The sequence below is a fragment of the Magallana gigas genome, chromosome 6 (assembly GCF_963853765.1).
Source record: "Magallana gigas chromosome 6, xbMagGiga1.1, whole genome shotgun sequence".
Taxonomy (NCBI): Eukaryota; Metazoa; Mollusca; class Bivalvia; order Ostreida; family Ostreidae; genus Magallana; species Magallana gigas.
Window position 1 is genome coordinate 21604526 of NC_088858.1, and position 6000 is coordinate 21610525.

Genomic DNA, 6000 nt, shown 5'->3' on the forward strand with positions numbered 1-6000 from the left:
ATCAATCCGTAACAACAGAACTGAACATGGTTCAATGAATGGACAATTTTTTGCTCAAGAATTGAAAACGAGATTAACCATTGATGTCCATCATCGTCTCCCTTTTCTGGACCTTTAGGAACACAATGCATTACCGTTATGTTTTTGTTCATTATTTCCAATTTAACATCGTTCCAAAACTTTGTTTCATAGGTTTTCAAGAATAAATTGGACGAATCTGGATGCACGGGTAACGCAAGACAACAGTCAAACCCATCTGGAAGATTCGTTGAATAACAGGGCCCACGATTCGTTTGATCAAAATTCGCATTAAAACCCACATGTTGTTCCAGTTGTAAAAATTCTACTCTAGAATAATAGTCACACTTGGCGTAACATTGAATTAGTTTACAGAATCCTGGTTGACAACCATTTGTCGTTGCTATGTACGCACATTCATTATGATACGATCCCATGCTGATTACTACTGGTGGTAGTTTAGATTTCATGATGTCAAGGTCACTCCAAGGAAATAAAAATCCTTCACCTTTACTTCCGGACAAATATTCACGACATGAAGGTAAACAGAAAGCATACACGTAAAGTGCGTTAACCTCCCTGCGAATTTGAACATCTTCCTCGGTACCAACAACCAATTGTATCTGATCCCAAAACTTTTTAGGATTAATGTAGAATGGATTATATCTTTCTGAGGACAGTCCTTTTGAAAGAAAAAAATAAATGAAAGTAAAAAAGCATTATTAAAATTATCGGAGCATCACATAAATAGTGACTGATTACTTATATGAAATTGTTTCCTATGATGCATATGATCAACTCCCTTCCACCACATTCAAAGATTCGTGTTTTTCTGATAGAAAGGTTTTGGAAACAAAAAAAGCTACTTTTATGATACGAAAAGCTTCACATTTGAGTAGACTACTATAATAAAAAGATACTTTCAAATCATAAAAAAAATTATTATACATGTATAAATGCATGTAACTTTTGACTTTTATATGCTAAGAAACTCTTTTTGTTGAACTATGCGAATTATGAAATGAATATTTTTCAAAACTCCAAACATAAAGTTTCTTAAGATATTCATCTATTCGGATAACAATAACTTTCAAAATTGTTCATGTGTGAACAGTTATTAAATTATCAAATCAAATGGATTTTTTAACCTAGAAATGTATTCAAAATCGTTTACTTACATGTAACTTTGAAAATGCCATGATCAAAATATATTTCGTTTCAACCCTATTTGAACAACTAGTATGTGTATTAATGTATATACAGTAAAACTCGGTTATAACGAAGTCCTAGGGACCAAAGGATTTACTTCGTTATGTCCGTAGTAATAACTATAGTGAATTCATTATATACATGTTTTCTTTCACTAGACTACAATTTTTGCTGATTGAGGCTTAAAATGGAAATTCATTCTTGTGATACCTTTAATAATTATATTGTGAATTGAAGAATTTATGTTAAAATAAATTCATTCTTACTATTATGTAATATGGTAGTGCAGACTTTTTAAAGGGTTAAGAAATTCGTTATAAAAGTGTTAAATTTCGTTATTATTGACATTTAGGAGACTCAAAATCAGTCCGATATATCCGTAAAATCGTTATATCCGAGATTTCGCTGTATCCGTGTCCGTACTAAACGAGTTTTACTGTATAATGAATTTGTTACCTCTTTGCTTTCCTACGTCTTATGTATTTACTCTTACCGTTCTAAAGCTTTTTTATCATAAGTCAAATACTACTATAGTCTGTCCCAAGATTTTTTTGCCGCATATTTCCTTAAATTTTTCGATATTTATAAATACCTCTTAGTTCAGACAATGTTCATTCAATAGTATGAAAAAATCCCAAGATTTCCCCCTTGAAACGCCCCTAGCTTATCAATACACGGCTAAATATAAAAAGTCTACGGGGGTGTTCAATTGCAAAGGAGATAAAGACGCCCGATGATAACGTTGAAAAATTGCGCGAGGTGTCTCAAGTACTTCCGAATGGAGAAAAGATATCAACACTCCCCATTATAAATCTCCGTAGGAAATCTGTTTTCGTTCCTGTGAATTTTTACGAGGGAAAAATGATAATGTGTGGATGAAGTTATCTTGGGAATTTTCCCTTTCATCGATTTTAATTGCACGTCTGTCACAGGTATGTGTATTCGTATTATAATTTTAAATCGTTTAAATATGCAGCATAAATATCTTGAGACAGACTATAAATCAGATTTGGATAAAATTACATAGTGATATATAAAAAGTACATGTATGGCTCTTGAAATTTGGTTCTATGAAGAAAATGATTAAGCATATTTTATTTCATTGTACCTACAGCTGGTTAATATTATATAACCCTTTCCCATATACCTCAAATGTATATAGGTATTTCATTCTCGGTATTGTTACTCGATCTTTTGAAAGTACAAAATTATCTTGTCAATGTTGTAAATGTAGTCTTGTTATGTCTTTCCACCTTTCAGGTGAAAGACCTTTTGTATTATGTTTTTAGCTCTTTCCACCTTTCAGGTGAAAGACCTTTTGTATTTCTTATGTTTTTAGGTCTTTCCACCTTTCAGGTGAAAGACCTCTTGTTAGGTCTTTCCACCTTTCAGGTGAAAGACCTCTTGATTTCCTTATGTTTTTTATTCTTCTTCTTTTTTCTATTTAGCTCGGGGTGACTTTTCTGTTATTAGAGTTATCAAAACAATTTAAACTTTAATTAATTGCTCATTAAAAGTTATGATACCAATTGATCCTGTGTCAAAAAACTCCAAGAAGGAAATGCTTGTTATCGCTACTCCTCTGAAACCACTAGAGATAAAGATTTGGAACCTTTACCAAAGTCTTCATTACACTTAGAGGGTTCTTCAATCTATTCATACCAAAAGGATCGGAGGCCCCTTTGTAGTAGTTATTGCCCCTGAAAGTATTTAAATTTCCATAAAATCACTTCCAACTTTTTTTCTATCTACCATAGAGAGTTCTTACCACTTGGAATAGAAGCGTCTACCTTGGCCGAACAAAATGACATAAAGGTCAAAGGTTATGGTCATTTGGAAGTCGGTTAATTAATGAATTTTCATATAATTTGGTATACGGAATTATAGTAATGGTTTCAATAGCTTGCTGGATTGTGCAATAAGATATTCAATTGGGTAAGCCAGGTATCACATCAAATCCTGTGGTTACTCAAGTGGAACTTGTTTTTACAGTTAGCCCATTCATTTTGTACAAAGACAGCTAGCCTGTAGAACACTCTCTTCTATTGTTAGGTTTACTGTTTATATGATTGTGTAAAGAATATTACCTTGGCTCAGTTTTGTTCATAGTATAAAAAATTCAGAAAAGAAATTCAATATATGTTAACGATATATACAACATGAAATTCTTAAAGAAATGGCTTGAAAATTAAAAAAATCTCTTTAAAAATCATATATCATTTAATGGCTTTGTGGTTTTCCCATTTATAGTACAACATGTATCATAGGTATAATAATTTTTTGTATACCTTATTGAGCAGTCTAGCAATTCATTAAAAATATAGACCTCTTATTGTTCGAGAACAATTAGCCTACAAGTCTATTATTATTTTTCTCCTCTATTTTCCACGGGAAAAGTTTTTTATACAGAGATATTGAAACAATTTTTTCTTTATGTGATTGAACAGTAAAAGTTATGATACCAAATGACCCTGTGCCGAATGACCCCAAGAACTTAAAAAGTTATTGCCTTTGTATACGAAAAGCTTGTTATCGCTACTCCTCTGAAACCATAAGAGATAGAGACTTGGAACTTTTACCAATGTCTTCAGGACACGTAGAGGGTTCTTCGATCTACTAATGCCGAAAGGATTCGGGACCCCTTTCTATTAGTTATTGCCCCTGAAAGTATTTGAATTTCCATAAAATCACTTCCATCTTTTTTTTATTATTTATTATAGAGACTTCGGACTACTTGGGATGGAAGCGTCTACCTTGGCCAAACAAAATGACATATAGGTCAAAGGTCAAGGTCATTTGAAAATATGTTAATTAATGAGTTTTTAGATCTCTTTTGTTAAGGGTGGTAAAGAAAAACTTTTTTTATGGATGTAATAGGACATCTTAAGACATTTTAAAATATAGCCTCTTGGATCATACCTTTAAATAATTACAGAGTTATTGCCCCTATTGTACAAAATGCTTGTTATCGCTACTCCTCTGAAACCATAAGAGATAGAGATTTGGAACTTTTACCAATGTCTTCAATACACTTAGAGGGTTCTTCAATCTATTCATAACGAAATGATCCGATGCCTCTTCTAGTAGTTTTTGCCCCTGAAAGAATTTAAATTTCCATAAAATCACTCACAACTTTTTTATTATTTATGGTAGATACTTCGGACCACTTGGGATGAAAGTGTTTACCATGGCCGAAAAAAAAATGACATAAAGGTCAAAGGTCAAGGTCATTTGGAAATCTGTTAAATAATGGGTTTTTAAATCTCTTTTGTTTAAGGTGGTAGAAAATCTTTTTCATTGATGTAGTAGGACATCATAAGACATTTCAAAATATAACCCATTGACCCTTACCATGAAACAATTATAGGGTCATTGCCCCTATTGTTCAAATTGCTTGTAATCGTTACTCCTCATTAACCGTTAGAGATAGAGACTTGAAACGTTTACTAATGTATTCAGTACACTTTAACACTTCTTCAATTTATTTATACCCAAAGGGTCCAAAGTCCCTTTCAAGCAGTTATTGCCCCTGAAAGTTGAACTTTTAATAAAAACACAATTTTTGAATCAATAATCATAGATACATCGGACCACTTGGTATTGAAGCGTCTACCTTGTCCGATCAAAATGACATAAAGGTCAAAGGTCAAGGTCAAGCAATAAAGAATTGCAAACTTAATCGTTTGACACTTTTTTATGAAGTAACGCAGAAAAAATACTTTATTCTGTTAAAGCAATCTTATTTCAAACATAAAAAACAATAATGTGGAAAGACATCTAATTGTTCGAGAAAACTTAGTCTACTAGTTTATTATTTTGTTTCTTCTTCTTTTTTTTCAGGGACAGCTTTTTTATTTCTAGAGATATCAAAACAATTTTTTCTTTATGTACATGTAATTGACCATTAAAAGTTATGGTCCCAAATGACCCTTTGCTTGATAACTCTCAAAACTTACAAAGTTATTGCCCTTGTGTACTAAAAGCATGTCATCGCTACTCCTTTGAAACCAAAAGAGATAGTGACTTGAAACTTTTACAAATGTCTTCAGTACACTTAAAAGTACCCTTTTAGTAGTTATTGGCTGAAAGTATTTAAATTTTTATAAAATCACTTTCAACTTTTTTTTAATTTGTCATACTGACTTTGGACCACTTGGAATGGAAGCGTCTACCTTGGCCGAACAACATGACATAAAGATCAAAGGTTAAGGTCTTTTGGAAATCTGTTATTTAATGAGTTTTTAGATCTCTTTTGTTAAGGGTGGTAGGGAAAATCTTTGTTCATGGATGTAGTAGGACATCTTATGACATTTTAAAATATAGCCCCTTGGCTCCTACCTTGAAACAATTCTAGAGTTATTGCCCCTATTGTTCGAAATGGTTGTTATTGCTACTCCTTTGAAACCATAAGAGATAGAGACTTGAAACTTTTACCAATGTCTTCAATACACTTAGAGGGTTCTTCAATCTATTCATACCGAAAGGATCTGAGGCCCTCTTCTAGTAGTTATTGCCCCTGAAAGTATTTAAATGTTTAAAAAAAATCACTTTCAACTTTTTGTTTATTTGTCATACTGACTTTGGACCACTTGGGATGGAAGCGTCTACCTTGGCCAAACAAAATGACATCAAGGTCAAAAGTCAAGGTCATTTGAAAATCTGTAAATAAATGAGTTTTAGATCTCTATTGTTTAGGATGGTACATAAAAACTTTTCAGGGAAGTTGTAAGTTGAGGCAATTCAATATATATATCCATTCAGCACTTACCTTGA